This window comes from Peromyscus californicus, unplaced genomic scaffold (assembly GCF_007827085.1).
Source record: "Peromyscus californicus insignis strain IS unplaced genomic scaffold, ASM782708v3 Scaffold_23__1_contigs__length_62951481, whole genome shotgun sequence".
In the NCBI taxonomy this organism is placed as follows: domain Eukaryota; kingdom Metazoa; phylum Chordata; class Mammalia; order Rodentia; family Cricetidae; genus Peromyscus; species Peromyscus californicus.
The window spans coordinates 25457374-25479413 of NW_026294534.1; the positions used below are offsets into that span (position 1 = coordinate 25457374).

At 44.6% G+C, this 22040-nt stretch overlaps 1 protein-coding gene across 5 annotated transcripts in view; it reads left to right on the top strand.

The window, feature by feature from the left end:
• The first annotated feature begins 17984 nt into the window (after positions 1-17984).
• Gtf2e2 (general transcription factor IIE subunit 2) overlaps positions 17985-22040 on the top strand; it is a 49433-nt gene continuing 45377 nt past the window's right edge. For 2 of the 5 annotated variants that reach the window (XM_052751993.1, XM_052751997.1), the window contains exon 1: positions 17985-18099. The gene's annotated coding sequence lies outside the window, so the exon portion shown is untranslated. Of the gene's footprint in view, positions 18100-18150; positions 18258-19362; positions 19801-21485; positions 21600-22040 lie in introns of those variants that run through there. The other 3 variants (XM_052751994.1, XM_052751996.1, XM_052751995.1) reach the window with 3 other exon arrangements.

The following is a 22040-nucleotide window of genomic DNA, read 5'->3' on the forward strand; positions in this document are numbered from 1 at the left end:
CAGAACCCACGTGGTGGGAAGAGAGAATGAGAACAGATCCATTCAAATTGTTCTCTGACCTACACACACACACACACACACACACACACACACACACACACACACACACACACACACTGGAAAATACTGTTAGTCAGACATGGTGGCACATGTCTCCCATCTCCAGGAGGCTGAACCAGAAGGATTGTGGGTTGAGAGCAGCCTGAGACACAGAGAATTCAAGTCCAGCCTGGGCTACATAGAAAGATATTGTCTCAAGACAACAATACAAAGTTAAAGCACATAGCTGTTAAACTCTTAGATCCTGAGAGAAGGAGGCATGTCATCCCATGGGGTGGTGGGGGTGGGGGATGGTGACCAGGGTTGGGGTCGGGGACGACCCTGAGGAGGCAGTGGGGTCAGTCAGCAAGGTAAGAATGAAGGACAAGCGTGGCCAAGAGATCTGATTATGGTTTCTATGTGAATAAACAGGTAAGGCTGGGTAAGCAGGTTTAGGATTGCCTTATCTGGGTGATTTACACACTCTGGGACACAGGGGTTATCCCTCTTTGTTTGGTACCTGGCTAATTTGGGAGTAATTAGAAGCTGTGCAGAGTGTGAGAATTCAGTAAAGATGGTGGTTGGGGGTAAGGACTGACCTGGTTGGTTTGCACATGAAAGGTAACCTCACCTAGGTTTTCTTCACCCACCATTTACTGTATCTGGAAGTTGGCCAGTTCTGGGAGGAGCCAGCCACACCTGGTCTGAGGTCTTTCTCAGAGGCCAAGGCATCAGAATATGGAAAATAAATAGGGATGAAGCTCAGTGGTATAGTTTGCCTAACATGCTTGAGGCCCTGGGTTCAATTCCCAGCATGATTATGTTAAGAAAGCCACCTAGGTATGATGGCTCATGCCTGGAATCCCAGCATTTAGGAGACAGAGGCAGAAGGATCCCAAGATCAAGGCCAAACTGAGCTGCATAGCATGACCCTATGTCAAAAATCAAACCAGAATATGGAAAGTCAAAGCCAGGGTTATATATGCAGCATGGTGGGTGTCATTCTCTAGATAAGTAATGTAAAATCATGACCTCAATAAAAGTAGGGTTACACCCCAAAATATTCAACATCAATTCTGAAATGTCCCTTGAGAACAAGTTGTAAGAGTTTTTATTTTAGTGTGTATTTTAATCACAGGCACCTGAATCAAATCTAAAGCATTCTCTCTCTCTCTCTCTCTCTCTCTCTCTCTCTCTGTTTTCCTGAGATAAGGTCTTCTGTGTGGCCCACACTGGCCTCACACTCTTTGGTGATCTTCTGCCTCTGCTACCAGTGAACTGGAATAACTGGTATGAGGCACCACACTCAACTCACAGGTACTGTTATTTTTATGTGTCAAATTGCTTGAAGACCTTGAACTGTCTTAATCAAAATACTGTTCATCCATCAAGTTATTCTCTTTCTTTGTTTATTTGTTTATCTATCTATCTATCTATCTATCTATCTATCTATCTATCTATCTATCTATTTTGAGACAGGGTCTCACTATGTAGCTCTGGCTGTTCTGGAACTCCCTATATAGACCAGGCTGGCTTCAGACTCAGCGATCCCCCTGCCTCTGCCTCATGAGTGCTGGGATTAAAGACACAAGCCACCATGCCAGACTAAGTTATTCACTCTTACATCTCTGGCAATTGCTTGACATTATGCTTAATTTGAGTTTGTAGCATTTGGTAAGCTGGTTCTTTTAGTCAGCTACCACCATCTAGTGGGAGACCATTGGAAATGAGACTAAGTGGTCATGGGATAAAGGACTTTAAGAAGGGTTTTTTCCTTGATACTGAAGTGTGGTCAGTTTCTCAGGATGCAGTTTAACATGCGTATATGACTAAGGCAGTGTGTTAGCCAGGGTTCTCAGAGTAACAGAACCAACAGAATTAGTATGTGTTTAAAAATTAAATATTTATTTATTTTTATGTGTATGGGTATTTTGCCTGCATGTATATCTGTGTACCTCATGCCTGGCCCACGGAGGCCAGAAGAGGGTGTCAGATCCCCTGAGACAGGAGTTCTAGATGGTTGTAAACTGCCATGTGGGTACTCGGAGTCTAATCTGCGTCCCCTGGAGGGCTGCTCTTAACCACTGGGGCATCTCTCTAGTTCCCAAACGAGTATATATTCTAAAAGCAGACTATTAAATTGGCTTATGTTGCAAGCAGAGCCGGTGGGTGGTGAGACACTAGGCAGTTAGGATGACCACATGACATTGCTTTTCAAATATGCTCAGTTTATTCACCCAAACAGTCCTTATAATAATCATGTTATTATAAAGATTACAAGTGTTCCATGTGAACCGACATCTCACCAAACCGGGAACAGTGAGTCAGGAAATGCTGCAGGGTTCTCCTGGGGAATCCTCTATGGTGAGGGAGTTTCAGGGGCGGACTTGACCCACATCTGCCGTGAGGTCCTTCAGCTGTGGCGGCCTGGGAGGCTGGCTTTGTTGGAAGTTCCAGAAGGTTCTTGAGAGCACTGTTCAGTGGCTAGTGCTCACAGGTAGGTGGGCATGTGCGAACTCAGCAACAGTGTGGGAAACTCGCCGCTCCCTGGAGCCAGAGTCACACAGTGGCTGGTCTCAAAGTACCCGCTAGGCATAGGAATCGCTGTGGAGGCTGGAGATGCTGCTGTAAGTGAGATCCTGGGGAGCCACCTCCCAAGTTCCAGTTTTTTGCATTGTTCTAGTGGGCATTAGCTTTGTGTTATCTGGGCACACAGCTTGGGGCTGATGCATTAACATATCAGAGCCTGCCTGAGGCTTGGCTCAGAGTTGCCTTGTGGCTGGCTCCTTATCTTGCAAGCATTGCATTATTCCAATTCACACAAAATGGTTTTCGAGTTACACAAGCATTTCAAGTTCACTATGTTCCTAACAGCTTACACAATAAATAGAGAGATACGAAATATCACCATTAGATACCTCAAACACGTATGAGACACAGCTCTGTCCATGCCATTGATACCTTAGAACATCTCTGACAAACTAGTACATGTAATGAGATTATTGCCTTTCTTTTTGTTGCACTGGACAAGGGGCTGGGGACTGAACTCAGGCATTTGAATTTTCCATTCAAGGGCTATGTAATGACCTGAAAGTTTCTATTTCTGCAGCTGCTGGAGACGCATCTTGGTACTACGGCTGGCATGAGAGACATGAGACTAGGAAGCCGCATTTGGCTCCATTTTTGTGTCTTTAAAACCTTTTTTAAGCTTTCATAGGTCTTATGTGGAAATTCCAGCCTCACGTTGGAATGCACAAAAATAACAACATGCTGCCTCTATATGGAAGAAGGAAGAGATTGTTCACCTGCTTGCCCTCACCTTGTCAGCACATCCATTTCTTCACTGGCATTGGAACCTACTTCTTCAGGATTCCGGCATCTGCAGAAGGACAGCTGAGACACCCAGCCTCGTGGGACTGAGCAACTGCTGGATTCTTGGACTTTCCATTCACAGCTAGCCATTGGTGGACTGCAGCCTGCATGTTCCAATAAAGTCCCTTATATACACACATACATACATACATACATACATACATACATACATGCATGCATGCATACACAGAGAGAGAGAGAGAGAGAGAGAGAGAGAGAGAAGAAGAAGAAGAAGAAGAAGAAGAAGAAGAAGAAGAAGAAGAAGAAGAAGACAGAGACAGAGATTCATTCTATAAGTTCTGTGTGACTCTAGAGAACCCTGACTAATACAGTTGGATGGCCCACAAGTCCCCTTATTGGTCCCCCAAACTTCTTTGAAAGGTTTGGGGTTGCAGATCTCTCTTAACTGCCTGGTTCTGACAAAAAGGATCATGTATAAAGGGCAGTGGTTATTTGGGTCTGCCCTGGGTGAGAGTGAGCCAGCACCCTGAGTGCTAACGGAGGCCCCTCCATTCCTTCTAGAGTTATATAGTGCCTCAGAGGAGGGTCTATCCAGGGGGCCACAATAAAACTAACAGATGGCAAATGTCCAGAACATAAGTCAGCCATTTGGAGATAACATATTTTGGATTGTGTTGCATGAGGGAGGCCATAACTGTACAACCTTGTGGAGAACATTAAGAGACAAAGTTAACGAGGAAAAGGTTTTACATTAAGATTAACTGAATTTTGTTTAGTAAGGTTAAATGTAGTTTTACAGCTGGCTGGACCCTGTACCAGAGCTTGGTGAAGAATAAGGTAACTGTAATCAGCTGTTTGTTACATCGTGAAGGGAAGCAAGGCAGCGTGCAGGCAGACATGGAAGGCAGCGTGCAGGCAGACATGGTGCTAGAGAAGGAGCTGAGAGTTCTTACAACTTGACTCACAGGCAACAGGAAGTGGTCTGAGACACTGGGCATGGCTTGAGCATATATGAGACCTCAAAACCCACCTCCACAGTGACACACTTTCTCCAAGAAGGCCACACCTCCTAATAGTGCCCCTCCCTTTGAGGGCCATTTTCTTTCAAACTGTCACACACAGTGCTATACACCAATAGATTGGAGATATACAAGTATGATTTTTCTTTTTTTTGTCTTTTGAAATAAAGCCTTTAAAAAACTCTCTGTGTGTATGAGAGAGAGAGAGAGAGAGAGAGAGAGAGAGAGAGAGAGAGAGAGAGAGAGAGAGAGGTGGTGGTATGTGTGTGATCATTTGTATATATATATATATATAGTTTATATATATGTATATATATAATTTTCTGTGCATTGGTGTTTTGCTTATGTGAAGGTGTCAGGTCCCCTGGAACTGGAGTTACAGACACTGGTGAGCTGTCATGTGGGTGCTGGGCATTGAACTGGGTCCTCTAGAAGAGCAGCCATTGCTCTTAACCAATGAGCCATCTCTCCAGCCCCACAGGATCACTTGTCTGTGGAGGTCAAACAGACAACTTCAGGTGTCAGCCTTTGCCTTCCTCCTTAAGTCACATAGGTCTCTTGTCAGCCTCTGTGTATGCCAAGCTACCTGGCCCATGAGATTCTGGGGGTTCTTCTATCTCCGTCTTCCACTTTGCTGTGGGAGCACTGTCATTACAGACACATAAACACATCTGACTTTTTCTGGGGGTTCTAGGGGGATCTGAACTCACGCCCTTGTGCTTGCAAGGCAAGCACCTCACCTACTAAGCAACGCCCCTAGTCCCTGAGACAGAATCTTGACATGTGGCCCTGACTGGCCTGGAACTCCCTATGAAGACCAAGCTGGCCTCAAACTTGCAGCAATCTTCTCGCCTCTGCCTCCTTAGCTCTGGGGTTAGAGATGTACATCGCCATGTTTGGCGAGTTGTTTACATTAAACTTATAGATGTATTATGATGAAGCAATATTTATGGCAAGCATTCCTTTAAAAGTGACAAAGGAAATGATCAGACCACTCATAGAAAAGAACCTTCAATGGCGAATATTTTTCAGAAGGAAGTAGAGGTATGTATTGGTGATAGAGTATTTTTCTACATTGCTTGAAGCCCTGGTTCAATTCTCAGCCCTGGGGGTTGGGAGTCAGGACAAGAGTTCAACCTCCTCATCAGTCAGGGAAATAAAAATTGATGTGAATGATGGAGAGATGTCTCAGCAGTTAAGGGCAATGACTGCTCTTTCAGAGGACAGGAGTACGTTTCCCAGCACACACATAAGCTGACTATTACTATTTGCCTATTACTCCAGCTCTAGGGGATCTGATGCCTTTTCTGTCTTCTGTGGACACTGGCACACATGTGAACACACACAATACATGTAAGTAAATAAGTAATATAAAATTGTTTTAAAAACTGATGTAAAGAGAAACGTGCAGGGTCTGGGGATGTAGCTCAATTGACAGTGTTTGCCCAGTGTGCTTGAAGCCCTGTCTTTGATCAGAGAGTTTATAGTCTTTAAAGAAAGAAGTGTTAAAAATAAAAACAGCTAAATTGGTGCCTGCCACCTGTTTCTCAGGGTGATGCAATTTTAGCTTTTGGGACTGTTTTTCTTATATTGGATCCTGTTAGGTCCAAAGGGGACAGACCCCTCAAAAGGGCAGTACCACTGACAGTGTCATAAATGACAGTCTGGGCTCATCTCAGGCTGGTCTCTGATGGGTAAACAAAGGATTGCTAGCAGATAAACCAAAGCCTAAAACTAGCATTCCTCAGAAACCTGTGAAGTGGGTTTCTGTTTGTCAGGAAGAACATTACTTCCCTTCTGCCCCTACAGCCCACCTCTGGCAATGGAGCATCTAGTTCCCTATCAACACGTGCCTGTAACACACATCAAAATCCCCACACACGCTCTCAGGCTTTTCTGGCCTAAAATTCTCTCCTCCCGGCAACTTAACTTCCAGGCTGTTCCCACTGACACACTTCCTCCCTCTGCTATCGGTCTCTTCAAAACTGGAAGGGCAGCCAGGTGGTGGTGGCGCACGCCTTTAATCCCAGCACTCAGGAGGCAGAGGCAGGCGAATCTCTGTGAGTTCGAGGCTGGCCTGGACTACAGCGTGAGTTCCAGGAAAGGTGCAGAGATACATAGAGAAACCCTGTCTCGAAAAAACAAACAAACAAAAAAACCAAAACCAAACAAACTGGCAAGGCTTTCTCTGCCTTTTGCTTTTCTCTCTGTTCCAAAGTTTTGAATTTCCCTAATAAATCTTTCCTTCTACTCATGTGTAACACGAATCTTAATTCGTCAAAAATTGCTAAACAGTCTTACTAATAATAATAAAAAAAAAACAGAGCCAGACATTGGAGTGAAAGTTGAAAGATCTCAGCCAATCCTGTTTCCACAAATCCTCAGACTGAAAGCCTCTGAGTCCTCACCCCTGAGGGTCTCAGTTGAACTGCAGTTTAGTTCCTGTTTCCTCAAGCCTTATATACCATTCTCCACCCAGCGATGTCACTTCCTGGGATTAAAGACATGTATGCTTCCCAAGCAAAGACATGAGATCTCAAGTGCTGGGATTAAAGATGTGTGACACCTCTGCCTGACTCTGTTCCCAGTGTGGCCTTGAATTCACAGAGATCCAGATGGATTTTTGCCTCCCAAGTGATAGGATTAAAGGCGTGTGTGCCACCACTGTCTGGCCTCTATGTCTAATCTAGTGGCTGGCTCTGTCCTCTGATCCCCAGATAAGTTTTTTAGGGCACACAATACAGTGGGGCACACAATATATCACCACACTCGTGGAGTGGTCTAGTTCAGTGGTTTCAGAGCTCCCTTGCTTATAGATCCCAGCCTACTCCCTTTTACAGTTCATCATTTCTCTCTCAATCAATCCCTGAGTGTATCAGTGTGATGGCTATTCCTGCTTGTCAACTTGACTGTGTCTGGAATGCACTATAATCCAAAAATGGAGGGCACACTTATAATCCGGATCTTGAGGCTGGATGACACACACCTTTAATCCAGACCTTGAGGCTGGAAGGCACACCTTTAATCTGGGCCACACCTTCTCTGGGAATACTATATAATGGAACTTCAGTCAGCACATTCATTCTTTCTTCGAGATCCCAGCAGACCAGCTGAGACACCCAGCCTCGTGGGACGGAGCAGTGAGCAGCTACTAGATTCTTGGACTTTCCATTCATAACTGGCCATTGTTATACTGCCGCCTGTAAGTCATTCCGTAAGTTCGGTGACTCTAGAAAACCCTGACTGATACAATCAGGTGGGGAAAGTTCTGGTTCCAATCAATGTTTATTGTAATGGAGTTACATTTCCTGAAGGTGCAGGGGACCATCACAGAGGTGTATTACAAACCTTCTAGAGTCAAACTAAAAGGTCACACAATAATAACTTTTGATATTATTTCCACATTTTAAATACAATTTTCAGGCATTATTTTATTTAATCTTAACCATTGTCAAACTTGAGTAACTCACTGTGGCAGTACTAGAGATGCAGAAGTTTATTTGTTTTTATTTTTATTTTTAGGTTTTTCAAGACAGGGTTTCGCTGTGTAGCTTTGTGCCTTTCCTGGAACTCGCTTTGGAGACCAGGCTGGCCTCGAACTCACAGAGATCCGCCTGCCTCTGCCTCCCAAGTGCTGGGATTAAAGGCGTGCGCCACCACCGCCCGGCCAAAGTTTATTTTTAAAATGTAATGAGAGCCTTCTCAGAACAGTTGTACTTGACCCAAAGACCAAGGGATCCAGATACTCTGGTGAGTATCTGAGACAGAGGTCCCTGGATTAGTGTCTCACCCCAGTGATGATTAAAGACACAGGTATTCACGGACATGAGGAAATCAGAAGCAAGCGGAGCGGGGCGGTGGTGGCACACCCCTTTAATTCCAGCACTCGGGAGGCAGAGGCAGGTGGATCTCTGTAGACCAGGCCAACCTGGTCTACAGAGTGAGATCCAGGACAGCCAGGATATACAGAGAAACCCTGTCTTAAAAAAAAAAATAGGCAAGGAAAAGGGAGACACTCCAGAGAGTGGGAGGGGATCCTAGGAGAGAAAAAAAGCCTTTAATCTCTTTGTCAAAGAGCTTTTATAGGGCCATGGCAGACACTGGAGAAATGCTGAGGTAGCTGCTGTTGAGATCCCTGGGCTATCATAGGCTCACCCACTGGAGGGCCACACACTCTATGCATGTCTTCCGGCCCCAAGCAGGGAGATGAGCATGCACTGTTAATACGCATGCAGCTCAGTTAGGGGTGGAGGAAGCCCCCTCTGTCCATCTCTGGCTCCAGCTTTGTTAGTTATTAACCTTGATTGTCTGCACGCTATTAGTCACTTGGTTGCAATGTACCCCTAAGACCTTGCAGGTGTTGCTGGTGCCGCTCATTATACTAAGCCTCCTGTTCCCACAGCTGAGACCTGGCTGTGGGTAGCTGTTTGGCTAACTCCTTGTCTACAGCATCGCCAGATCATCTGCTGTCTCTTTCCACACGTGGGTTGAAGCCTTCTTAGACACCATCTTTATTTACAATTTGGTCTGTTACAAAATGCTTCATTAGAAGCAGGGATATGTAAAAGAGCAATGGTACCTCGTATGCAATCCCCAGGAGGGGTTTCCTGGAAGCTAGCCAGCCAGCCGGCTTGATGATACTAGCTTTGACTCGGAGCTTCTGTTTTTTCTTTTTTGTCTTTTTCTTTTGGTTTTTCGAGATAGGGTTTCTCTGTGTAGTTTTGGTGCCTGTCCTGGATCTCACTCTGTAGACCAGGCTGGCCTCGAACTCACAGAGATCCACCTGGCTCTGCCTCCCAAGTGCTGTGATTAAAGGCGTGTGCCACCACCGCCAGGTGCTGTCTGTTTCTTGTTGGGTCTGCTTGGCTACCTCATACCCACCTTCGAGTTTGTTTCTCATCCCTACAGTTTCTGGTCTGTTTCAATGCTGATATTCTTTGTAACCTGAAAGGCCTGTAACGTATGTGGGCAACCTGAGGTTTCCACTGGGGGCCTTTTCCCCTTAGTAGCTTGTGCTGGATAGTTTTATGCCAACTTGGCACAAGCTAAAGACATCTGAGAGGAGGGATTAAGAAAATGCTTCCATCAGATGGAACTGCAGGCAAGCCTGTAGAGCATTTTCTTAATTAGAGATTGATGGGAGAGGGCCCAGCCCCTTGTGGGTGAGGTCATCTCTGGGCAGGTGGTCCTGGGTTCTATAAAAAAGCATGCTGATTAGGTCATGAGGAGCAAGCCAGTAAGTAGTACCCTTCTGCTTCAGCTCCTGCCTCCGGGTTCCTGCCCTGACTTCTCTCAGTGATGGACTGTTACCTGGAAGCGTAAGCGATTTCACCCTTTCCTCCCCAAGTTGCTCTGGTCTTGGTGTTTCATCACAGCAACGTTAACCCTAAGACCGTGTTCGAGTTTGGCACCAGATATATGCAACAGGGTGGGGTGGTGTGTGCGGTAAAGAAGCTGCCAAAAACTGACTTCTCCATGATATAGTTAAAGTTTTTATTGTCGATATGAGAGACAGAACACCCAGAGGCATCTGGAAGAGTCCAGAGCAGAGAAGGAAAGTACATGGCCGACAGACTGGACATTGCCAGAGCTATCTGTGAGAAAGGGGAGAATAACCAGAGTTAGAAAATAGAGCATTGTGGTTGATACATTGTGCACCCCAATAAACTTATCTGGGGGTCAGAGACAGAACAGCTACTCTATTAAACATAGGTTTAGGCAGTGGTAGCACACGCCTTTAATCCTAGCATTCCAGAGACAGAGATCCTCTGGAATCTCTGTGAGTTTAAAGTCACACTGGAAACAGCCAGGCATGGTGATACACGCCTTTAATCCCAGGAAGTGATGGCAGGAAGCAGAAAGGTGTATAAGGCATGAAAACCAGGAACTCAGTTCAGTTGAGATCCATTCGGATGAGGATTCAGAGGCTTCCAGTTTGAGGAAACAAGATCAGCTGAGGAATTGGGGAGGTGAGGTTGGATGTGACTTGTTCTGCCTCTCTGATCTTTTGGAATTTACCCCAATACCTGGCTCCTAAGTTTTTGGTTTTTTTTTTTTTTTTTTTATTAATAAGACTATTTAAGATTTGTGCTACAGAGCACAGTGAGAAGAGCAGGAGCCAAGAACAGTGAGAATAGCTGGATTATCAGAAGGGGGAACAGCCAGGCGGTGGTGGTGCACGCCTTTAATCCTAGCACTCTGGAAGCAGAGGCAGGTGGATCTCATGAGTTTGAGGCCAGCCTGGTCTACAGAATGAGTTCCAGGACGGCCAAGGCTACACAGAGAAACCCAGTCTTGAACTCCCCCTCAAAAAAATGATGAGTAAGGCAGAGCCAGGTGGATCTCTGTGAGTTTGAGGCCAGCCTGGTCTCCAAAGCGAGTTCTAGGAAAGGCGCAAAGCTACACAGAGAAACCCTGTCTCGAAAAACCAAAAAAAAAAAAGGATGAGTAACTGGTGGGCAGGGAGAGCCAGATCACTGATGTGGGGGCTTTGAATTTTATAACAAGTGCTTGTCAGTAGAGAGAGCCTGGCGGCTAGCATGGACATTGATAGGCTGATGGGTGCCTGATATGCTGATGTCAACTGAAGAGCCATTTGTCACTTTTGCTGGATGTAAGGGGAATGAATTTTTGCTGGACAGGAGCCAGCCTCACAAGTTCCTGAGGAATGCTGTTCCCCCCCCATATTTATTTATTTATTTTTCTATTGTCAGCTTGATACAGTATAAATTCTTATCCTAATAGTGATATGTTTGATTGAGGCTTGCCCAGTAATTGAGTAAAACCAAAACTTATTCTAAGCCACAGTCATCCTAGGGTCCCCCCTGCTATGTAGCCTCCCTGGTTCTGTGGGTTGCAGTCTGATTGTTCTTTGCTTTATATCTAGAATCCACTTATGAGTGAGTACATACCATGTTTGTCCTTCTGGGTTTGGGTTACCTCACTCAGGATGATGTTTTTTTTTTTTTAAAGATTTATTTATTTATTATGTATACAGTGTTCTGCCTGCATGTATCCCTGCAGGCCCAAAGAGGGAACCAGATCTCATTACAGATGGTTTTCAGCCACCATGTGGTTGCTGGGAATTGAACTCAGGACCTTTGGAAGAACAGCCAGTGCTCTTAACCTCTGAGCCATCTCTCCAGCCCCAGGATGATGTTTTCTAGTTCCATCCATTTGCTTGCAAATTTCATGCTGTCATTGTTTTTCTCTGCTGAGTAGTATTCCATTGTGTATATGTACCACTTTTTCTTAATCCATTCTTCAGTTGACGGGCATCTAGGTTGTTTCCAGGTTCTGGCTATTACAAATAGTGCTGCTGTGAACATAGTTGAGCATGTATCTTTGTGGTATGATTGAGCATTCCTTGGGTATATGCAGAAGAGTGGTATGGCTGGGTCTTGAGGTAGATCGATTCCCAGTTTTCTGAGAAACCACCTACTGATTTCCACAGTGGTTGCACAAGTTTGCATTCTCACCAACAGTGGAGGAGTGTTCCCTTTGCTCTGCATCCTCTCCAACAGTGACTGTCATTAGTGTTTTTGATCATAGCCATTCTGACAGGTGTAAGGTGGTATCTCACAGTCGTTTTGATTTGCATTTCTCTGATGATTAAGGATGTTGAGCATTTCTTTAAATGTCTTTCAGCCATTTGTGATTCTTCTTTTGAGAATTCTCTGTTTAGCTCTTTAGACCATTTTTTAAATTGGATTGTTCAGTATTTTGATGTCTAGTTTCTTGAGTTCTTTATATACTTTGGAGATCAGTCCTCTGTCAGATGTGGGGTTGGTGAAGGTCTTTTCCCATTCTGTAGGCTATCTTTTTGTCTTATTGACCGTGTCTTTTGCCCTAGAAAAGCTTCTCAGTTTCAGGAGGTCCCATTTATTAATTGTTGTGCTCAGTGTCTGTGCTGCTGGTGTTATATTTAGGAAGTGATCTCCTGTGCCAATGTGTTCAAGACTACTTCCTACTTTCTCTTCTATTAAGTTTAGTGTAACTGGATTTATGTTGAGGTCTTTGATCCACTTGGATTTGAGTTTTGTGCATGGTGACAGATATGGATCTATTTGTAATCTTTTACATATTGACATCCAGTTATGCCAGCACCATTTGTTGAAGATACTTTTTTTCCATTGTATAGTTTTGGCTTCTTTGTCAAAAATCAGGTGTTCATATGTGCATGGATTAATGTCAGGGTCTTCAATTCGATTCCATTGGTCTGTATGTCAGTTTTTATACCAGTACCAAGCTGTTTTTATTACTATAGCTCTATAGTAGAGCTTGAGGTTAGGGTTGGTGATGCCTCCGGAGGTTGCTTTATCATACAGGATTCTTTTAGCTATCCTGGGTCTTTTGTTTTTCCATATGAAGTTGAGTATTTTTCTTTCCAAATCTGTGAAGAATTGTGTTGGGATTTTGATGGGGATTGCATTGAATCTGTAGATTGCTTTTGGTAAGATTGCCATTTTTACTATGTTAATCCTACCTATCCATGAGCATGGGAGATCCTTCCATTTTCTGATATCTTCTTCAATTTTTTTAGAGATTTAAAGTTCTTATCAAAAAGGTCCTTCACTTGTTTAGTGTTATCCCAAGGTGTTTTATATAATATTTGTGGCTATTGTAAAGGGTGGTTTCTCTGACTTCTTTCTCAGCCCTTTTATCATTTGTGTATAGGAGGGCTACTGATTTTTTTGAGTTGCTCTTGTATCCTGCCACTTTACTGAAGGAGTTTATCAGCTGTAGGAGTTCCCTGGTAGAATTTTTGGGATCACTTATGTAAATTATGCAAATAGTAAAAGTTTGACTTCTTCCTTTCCAATTTGTATCCCTTTGATCTCCTTTTGTTGTCTTATTGCTCTAGTTAGAACTTCAAGTACTATATTGAATAAATATGGGGAGAGTGGACAGCCTTGTCTTGTTCCTGATTTTAGTGGTATCGCTTTGAGTTTCTCTCCATTTAATTTGATGTTGGATGTTGGCTTGCTGTAAATTGCCTTTATTATGTTTAGGAATGTTCCTTGTATTCCTGATCTCTCTAAGACCTTTATCATGAAAGGGTGTTGTATTTTGTCAAAGGCTTTTTCAGCATCTAATGAGATGATCATGTGGTTTTTTTCTTTCAGTTTGTTTATATGGTGTATTACATTGACAGATTTTCATATGTTGAACTATCCTTGCATCCCTGGGATGAAACCTACTTGGTCATGGTAGATAATTCTTTTGATGTGTTCTTGGATTCGGTTTGCCAATATTTTGTTGAGTATTTTTGCATCAATGTTCATGAGGGAGATTGGTCCGTAATTCTTTCTTTGTTGCATCTTTGTGTGGTTTGGGTATCAGGGTAATTGTAGCTTCCTAAAAAGAGTTTGGTAATGTTCCTTCTGTTTCTATTGTGTGGAACAATTTGAAGAGTATTGGAATTAGTTCTTCTTTCAAAATCTGGTAGAATTCTGCACTGAAACCATCTGGTCTCTGGGCTTTTTTTTGTTTAGGAGACTTTTTTTTTTTTTTTTTTTTTTTTTTTTTTTTTTTTTTTTTTTTTGGTTTTTCGAGACAGGGTTTCTCTGTGTAGCTTTGCGCCTTTCCTGGATCTTGCTCTGTAGACCAGGCTGGCCTCGAACTCACAAAGATCCGCCTGCCTCTGCCTCTGCCTCCCAAGTGCTGGGATTAAAGGCGTGCGCCACCACCGCCCGGCTGTTTGGGAGACTTTTGATGACTGTTTCTATTTTTTGGGGGGGGGAGGTTATTGGTCTATTTAAATAGTTTATCTGGTCTTGATATAACTTTGGTATGTGGTATCTATCCAGAAAATTGTCCATTTCTTCCAGATTTTCCAATTTTGTGGAGTACAGGTTTTTGATGTATGACCTGATGATTCTCTGGATTTCCTCATTGTCTGTTGTTATGTCTCCCTTTTTATTTCTGATTTTGTTAATTTGGGTGCTCCCTCTTTGCCTTTTGGTTAATTTGGCTAGGGGTTTTTCTATCTTGTTGATTTTTTTCAAAGAACCAACTCTTTGTTTCATTGATTTTTTTTTTTTTTTGGGTATTGTTCTCTTGGTTTCTATTTCATTGATTTCACCTCTCAATTTGATTATTTCTTGGCGTCTATTTCTCCTGGGTGAGTTTCTTTTTGTTCTAGAGCTTTCAGTTGTGCTGTTAAGTCATTGGTATGAGATTTCTCTGTCTTCTTTATGTGTGCATTTAGAGCTATGAATTTCCCTTTTAGCACTGCTTTCATAGTGTCCCATTAGTTTGGGTATGTTGTACTTTCATTTTCATTGAATTCTAGGAAATCTTTAATTTCTTTCTTTATTTCTTCCTTGACCCATTGGTGTTTCAGGTGGGCATTATTCAGTTTCCATGAGAATGTAGGCTTTCTATAATTATTGTTGTTGTTTTTAAATCTAACTTTAAGGCATGGTGGTCCGATAAGATACAGGAGGTTATTCCAGTGTTTCTGTATCTGTTGAGATTTGCTTTGTGACCAAGCAGGTTGTCGATTTTTGAGAAGGTTCCATGGGGTGCTGAGAAGGTATATTCTTTTGTGTTAGGACGGAATATTCTGTAGATATCTATTAAGTCCATTTGAGTCATAACATCTGTTAGGTCCTTTATTTCTTTAAGTTTCAGTCTGGTCGATCTGTCTTTTGGTGAGTGGTGTGTTGAAATCTCCCACTACTAATGTGTGGAGTTTGATGTGTGATTTAAGCTTTAGTAATATTTCTTTTATGTGGGTGCCTTTGTATTTGGGGCATAAATGTTCAGAATTGAGACTTCATCTTGGTGGATTTTTCCTGTGATAAATATGTAGTGTCCATCCTGATCTCTTTTGATTGATTTTAGTTTGAAGTCTATTTTATTAGATATTAGGATAGCTATACCAGCTTGCTTCTTATGTCTATTTGATTAGAAAGCCTTTTCCCAGCCCTTTACTCTGAGGTAGTATCTGTCTTTGAAGTTAAGTTGTGTTTCTTGGCAGAAGGATGGATCCTGTTTTCTTATCCATTCTGTTAGTCTGTGTTTTTTTATGGGTGAGTTGAGACCATTGATATTGATGGGATATCTAGTTTTTAAAACGTAAGAAAACTTCTCTAATTGGACAAAAAAGGAAAGGAAGGGGAGGAGAGGAGACAGGACTTACCTTATCATGTCTTATCAGAAGAGATGTCTGGAGCCCAGGGCTCTGTTTCTTTGGGAGCAGCTTAGTCCAATCAGTGTTAGTGGGTTCTGTCTCAGGGAGCAGTTGTTCCCAGTTGGTGCAGGGTGTGCTTATGGTTTCAGTGGTTGTTAGTTTTTTTTTGTTTTTTTTTTTTTTGGTGGGGGAGCAGGGAAAGGTAGCTGTCTGGTCCCTGGGACTCCGATGGGTAGGGCCTAGGGGCTAGAGACCTGATCTGCCAGTCTGGAGATGGGGGCTTACCTGTTCCCAGTAGGGGTAGTATGGGCTTATGATTCTGGTGATCTGGTTCAGTAGCTGGGCGGAGCCTTCTTTTGTGTTCTCAGGTTATGTTTTGCTCATTTGTCAACTCCTCAGCTGATCTTGTTTCCTCAGACTGTAGACTGTAGGATTCTGAATCCTCTCCTGAGTGGATCTTTGCTGAGCAGGTTGGTTAGTAGGGTAATCTCACCAACACCTCTAAGTTGTTGGGTTTCGAACGATAGGCAGCTGGGCCCTGGGTTGACCTCAGACAGAGTGTTCGGATTCGTTCTGGTCCTGACCTGTCCAGGAAGATAGCTCTTTCCCCGGGTGCTGGGATCAAAGGCGTCCCTGTTCCAAGCTCTTAATCTCCTTGTTTTCACTAACTCCTCAGTTAATAGCTCAGTTTCTGGTCTTATGATGACCGACCGTGTCTCTGCCACCGCTCTGCCTGCCTCTGCCTGCCTCTGCCTGCCTCTGCCTGCCTCTGCCTGCCTCTGCCTGCCTCTGCCTGCCTCTGCCTGCCTCTGCCTGCCTCTGCCTGCCTCTGCCTGCCTCTGCCGCCTGCTCTATCTCTTGGAATGCTGGCTTTTGTCTGACCCCTAGAAATCCCTCTATAGACTGTAGGGCCCTGGCCTCCTCCCATATTGAGTAAGCTGTTGCCTGCTTGCCGACCTTGACCAGATATCTTCCCTATGCTAATTCCCTGTCGGTTTCCACCCTCCTGAATGCTTAAGGGAAGTTCCTTGTTTGTGTATCCTACATATTGGGCTTAGATGCAAGATGTAAATAGCAGTAGCGAACTTTTGCCCTCTGGGGTTCTCCCTTTGTGCTGTAAGCCTGTATTTAAGGTTTCTTCCCTCTTTCAATAAACAGCATTTGGCATTCTGCTGAGGCGAATGACCCGCTGTTTCTTGTCTCTATTTTTCGATCCCTCGCTCGGACATGGTGAACGGGTGATGGTAGCGCGGGCGTTATTGCTACAATAGATCAGGTTGAGCTCATTTCTGGATCTTTGGACTGTCTTTTGGAGTTGGGAGAATTGTAGTTTCCTTTGGACCTGACAAAGACATAGCTGTAAAAAACTAGTTCTTGCATCATTAGTATCCTATTTTGGGGGAGAGAAACTGAGACCCCAGGGCAACTTGTACTAATAATTAAACCACAGCTACAGACATTTGAACACTGGCTTAGGCTGTATGAATGTTCTAGGGTGCAGGATGGACCAATGATTTTGTTGTTGTTACTCAACCCCCACCTCCTTCTCATGTCTCTGAATCCAAAAGTTTTGTCTAAGACAGTTCACTGGTATGGAAAGAGCCCGTGTTCGAAGGGTAGAAGTCGCTTTCTGTTTGAATTTGCTAGCTAGGTTTTTTTTTTGTTGTTGTTGTTCCATTTGCTAAAGAATGGTGGAGTTGGGGTTGGGGATTTAGCTCAGTGGTAGAGCACTTGCCTAGGAAGCACAAGGCCCTGGGTTCGGTCTTCAGCTCCAAAAAAAAGAATGGTGGAGTAACATTTTCTGAAGTTTAAGTGCTGGTGAGTGGCATTTAAAGTAAAGTCAAAAAAGCCTGGCATGGAGCACATGTCTGTGAATACAGTCAGCACTCAGGAGCCTGAGGCAGGAGGATCTCTACAACTTTGAGGTCAAATTCGCCTATAATTCAGGTTCTAGACCAACCAGGGCAACACAGTGAATCCTTGTCTCAAAAACACCAACAAAACCCTCCAAAAAAAATAACCATAAAGAAAGTATTGATAATGTTGCCAGTTGGGTTGGACTCCAGAGCCCGCTGGAGGATCTGGTCCTAAGCTCTGGCTTTCTGCCAAGAAAAGGCGTTTCCGCCGGAGGGCGGTGGCGCATGCCTTTAATCTCAGCTCTCGGGAAGCAAAGTCAGGCGGATCTCTGTGAGTTCGAGGCCAGCCCGGTCTATAGAGCAAGCTCTAGGACAGGTACCAAAACCACACGGAGAAATCCTGTCTCGAAAACTACCCCCCCCCCCAAAAAAAAAAGAAAGAAAAGGTGTCTTCGCGTTCCTCATTAGAGACGTGTATCTTGGCGTAAAGTTGCTCGCTGCCTCTGAACGCCCTCCGGTCGTCATGGAGACTTCGCACGCCCCAGCAGGCTCCGCCTCTCCTAGAGCAGGGGGCGGGGCGTGCAGTGACGCACGCACGTACGTTGGCGGAGCGGCGTCGCGGTGGTTGCCGGGAGCCAGCGTCCGGCCGCCCCGACCAGGAAGTGGAGGGCGGAGCCGGCTCCGCGGCCAGTGGCTGGAGCCCCCCCCTCGGCAGGTCGGCGCTGGGCGTGCGCGGGGCGGCGGCGGCGGCGGCGGGGGCCGCTGACGAGGGGCGGGAAGCGGAGCCGCGGTGGGCGGGCGGGCGGGCGGGCGTGCGTGCGAGCGACCGACCGAGGCGGAGGCCGGGAGGCGGCGCGGGCTGCGGGCGCTGAGGTAGGAGCCGCGGCGGCGGGCGAAGCGGCGAGTCACCCCGGGGGACTCCGCCGAGTCCAGAGGCGCGACGCGGCTTCCGAGTGGACGCGCGTGGACGCCACGCCGCCGCCGCCGCCGCCGCCGAGCCGTTCTCCAAGCCGAGCACCTCGAAACGGGGCTCGCTTCCAGCCAGCATGGTCTTTTAGGCCGGAGGTCCATACGGCAAACTTTTGGGTGGGGAAGCCGGAAGATTCCCGGTGGGCGAGCGCATGGTGCCGCCTCTGGGCCCCTAAGTTTTCGTTAGCGAGTGTGGAGTAGTGGGGGGACCACGGCGTCCCCTCCCTCCCAGGGCTGCCTCCCGACCTGGAGTCTGCCCTGCCTTTTCTAATCCTGCTGAACTTGAGTTGTGTGCTTTCTGCGGAGTCCGAGAGGCGTTTTCCAGATCGGACCGCTTCGGTCCCTTTCCTGGTGCGCCAGCGGAGAAGCCGAAAGCTAAGGGTAGACAGGCTGCAAGATTGCAGATTCTGGGGTGGAAGGAACTGGGCAGTGGAGCCTGAAGATGTTCAGTTTTAGCTTCTCAGTATCTCTTCCCCTGTGAAACGTAGCATCTCTCAGTTGGGTATCCTGTTTGTTGGTTTTGATTGACCAAAGTAATATAAAGACGTGGGGTGCAGTTTCTCTAGTACAGATGCTGCAAAAGGAGGGAAAATTGGCTGGAACACGAAAGAGTAAGGCGCTTGCTCTGGGTGCCTTTGTTGGTACCACAGAGACCTGTTCCAGGTCTGGGGGCACTTGACCTCTCCAGCAGCGACCTTAGTTATGCCTCTCTAGTTCAGGTTTTACTTGTTAAAATTAAGGAGAGCACTAATGCCTAGTCTTTTCAGAGTTGTGGGCATTATGTACTGTCAAGTTTTTGTAAATTGTACAGCTTGGATCTGTCCTGAAGTCTTCTATATTAAAAGGCCAGGTTAATCACCTGACCTTGCGAAGTAAAATAGAAATGTTCCCTGTTTTAGGAGTTGCAGCCTGCCCGTTTCCTCGTCTTCTCACTTGGGAATTTTTTCTTATTCTTGTTTTCACGCTTTTCTTCCTCACTCACATATAACAGTTACTCTTGGAAAAAAAACTTTCATAACTACTTTCTCACTTCAATAGTTGAGCCAAAGATGTACAACATTGATAGCCCTCCCCGCCCCCAGTGTGAAATTGAATTTGAAGCAGTCCTGTAGATTATTATTGCCCGGATGTTAGGAACTGAAACCGAGAGAAGCAGCTGTTTTACTCTTAGACAAGGATTCTTCAACTCTTCTGACCTGAAGTTCACACTGATTTTTTTCTTATGAACGCTTTCTTTTTTCTTTTGATGATCAAGATTAAACCTGAGGCTTCATAAATGCACACTACCACATGCTACTGTCCAGCGAGCTGAATCTCCAGTCTCCATCTTACTGGGTTTTTTGGAAACAGGGTTTCTCTGTGTACCTCTGGCTGTCCTGGAACTTGGTCTGTAGACCAGGCTGACCTTGATTGAACTTACAGAGATCCGATGCCTCTGCCTCTCAAGGTGTGTGCCACCCCCCCAGCCATCTTCCTGCTTTTAATACTCAGTGCATATGGAACCAGTTAGGATTCTTCAGCTTCCCTGAAGATGTGGAAGCAATATTTACTCAGTAAAAACTGAACTTGAGGGCTGGAGAGATGGCTCAGAGGTTAAGAGCACTGACTGCTCTTCCAGAGGTCCTGAGTTCAATTCCCAGCAACCACATGGTGGCTCACAGCCATCTGTGATGAGATCTGGTGCCCTCTTCTGGCATGCAGTCATACATGCTGTATACATAATAAATAAATAAATCTTTAAAAAAAAAACTGAACTTGAGGTTATGATGTTTTCCTAGGCTGGTGACTTTTAGTACTGTGCTTTAGTGATGCGGAGCTCCCAATCCCTAATGAGATCATAAGGGCACCATTGTTACTTCATTGTGTACTGGGTTGCTAGGCATTTATGATCAGTACAAAGGATGTATTAAATGCATTTTGAACTTAAAATATTTTCAGTTTATGATAGGTTTTTTAGGTATAACCCCATTGGAAGTCAGGGATCCTCTGTATACTGGTCTTTTCTCTCCTTACTGAACATTAGTTCAGTAGTGTGAAATTCAGTCATAGAGGCAAGTATGAGCTTTTCTGAGACCTCTGCAGTGTGCTAGGAAGAGTTAAGAAAAGAATTTTTGTAAGATTCTTGGTGATTCAACTGTAGTTCTCCTGGTTGTGTTGCGAGTGCTTAAAATTGTAGAGTTTCGTAACTGGGAAGGAGGAAAATGAAATGATAATTTCTATCTCCTTCCAAATCAGGAATTTTCTGTAGGACTTCCCGACGCCCCACCCAGTGTCTTGTTTGGTTCTAGTTGTCCTGGACTTCACTATGTAGACCAGACAGAAATCTACCTGCTTCTGCTTCCAGAGTGCTGAGATTAAAGGCATAAAGCACTATGCCCAGCTTCTGTAGACATTTTAAATGCCTAAACCCAGCTTTCGTAGTTAATAAGAGAACACTGGTTCTTAAAATACACCATTTCAGCCGGGTGGTGGCGCACGCCTTTAATCCCAGTATATCAGGAGGCAGAGGCAGGCCGATCTCTGTGAGTTTGAGGCCAGACTGGTCTACAGAGTGAGTTCCAGGACAGGCTCCAAAAGCTACACAGAGAAACCTTGTCTCGAAAAACCAAAAAAAAAAAAAAATCATTTCATTTATAGCAGTTCTGATTTTCTTCCTCTCCTCCCTCCCTCCATTCTCCCTCATTGAGCCTAAATTTGCTTCCTAATTTCTGCCCGGATTTTTGTTTGTAGAGCACTGGTCCATAGCAGAAATATAATGGGAGCTCCAATTGTGAGCCATGCTTGTAATTAAAATTTGTGTGTATGTGTTTATGGTGCTGAGAATTTAACCCAGGGCCCTATGCAAACAAGGCATGTGTTCTATCAACTGAACTATATCTCCAGCTAGAGAGAGAGACAGAATGTGTGTATTTTATCTGTGTATGTATTTTTAAAAAATATTTAATTTATTACCATTAAGTTACAAGTCTGAATCTACACACTGTGGCAAACACTGGTACTTTTCGCCACTGGAAATCGTGTAGGCATGTGGCTACCTAAGGGATATACTGTAGTCATTAAAGAAAAAAAATAAAGAATTTTGAGTACTTTAAGTACAAGTTACAAAAATTCCCTTTGATTTTTATTATATAGATCCCAATAGATAATATGGACATTACTACAGATTACTGAAGATAAAACTGTCATTCAAGATTATTAAATTAGTTGCATGTTTTGGACTACTCTAGAAGACAGCTATTAGCATTGGTAAGGCTGCAGAGTTGGTGTAGTGTTTCTCGGCTTTTCTATATAGTTGGCATGGTTATTAAATGTAGCATTCATGTTTTCCCCTCAGCAAAACTGTTTCAGCTGCTCTGTGGCTTGGCAGAAGTGGCCGGGGCACTGTCCTTTCTAGAGCTGCTTCTCGCCTCGCTAATGAAGGTGCGCTCTCCTCATCTAGTTGATAAGCTGCCCTCCCTGAAGGAGCTGGCGCACTTCATTAGTAACATGACATGCACGCAGAAGCCAGATTCCAGGTTACCTTGTAGACAAATCTCGTGAGTGTCAAAGTGTAGTAACACAGGAGGGAAGTCATCTGCCCACTGATAATCTCTGCGGCTTTTTTTTTTTTTTTTTTTTTTTTGAGACAGGGTTTTTCTGTGTAGCTCTGGCAGTCCTGGAACTCACTTTGTAGACCAGGCTGGCCTC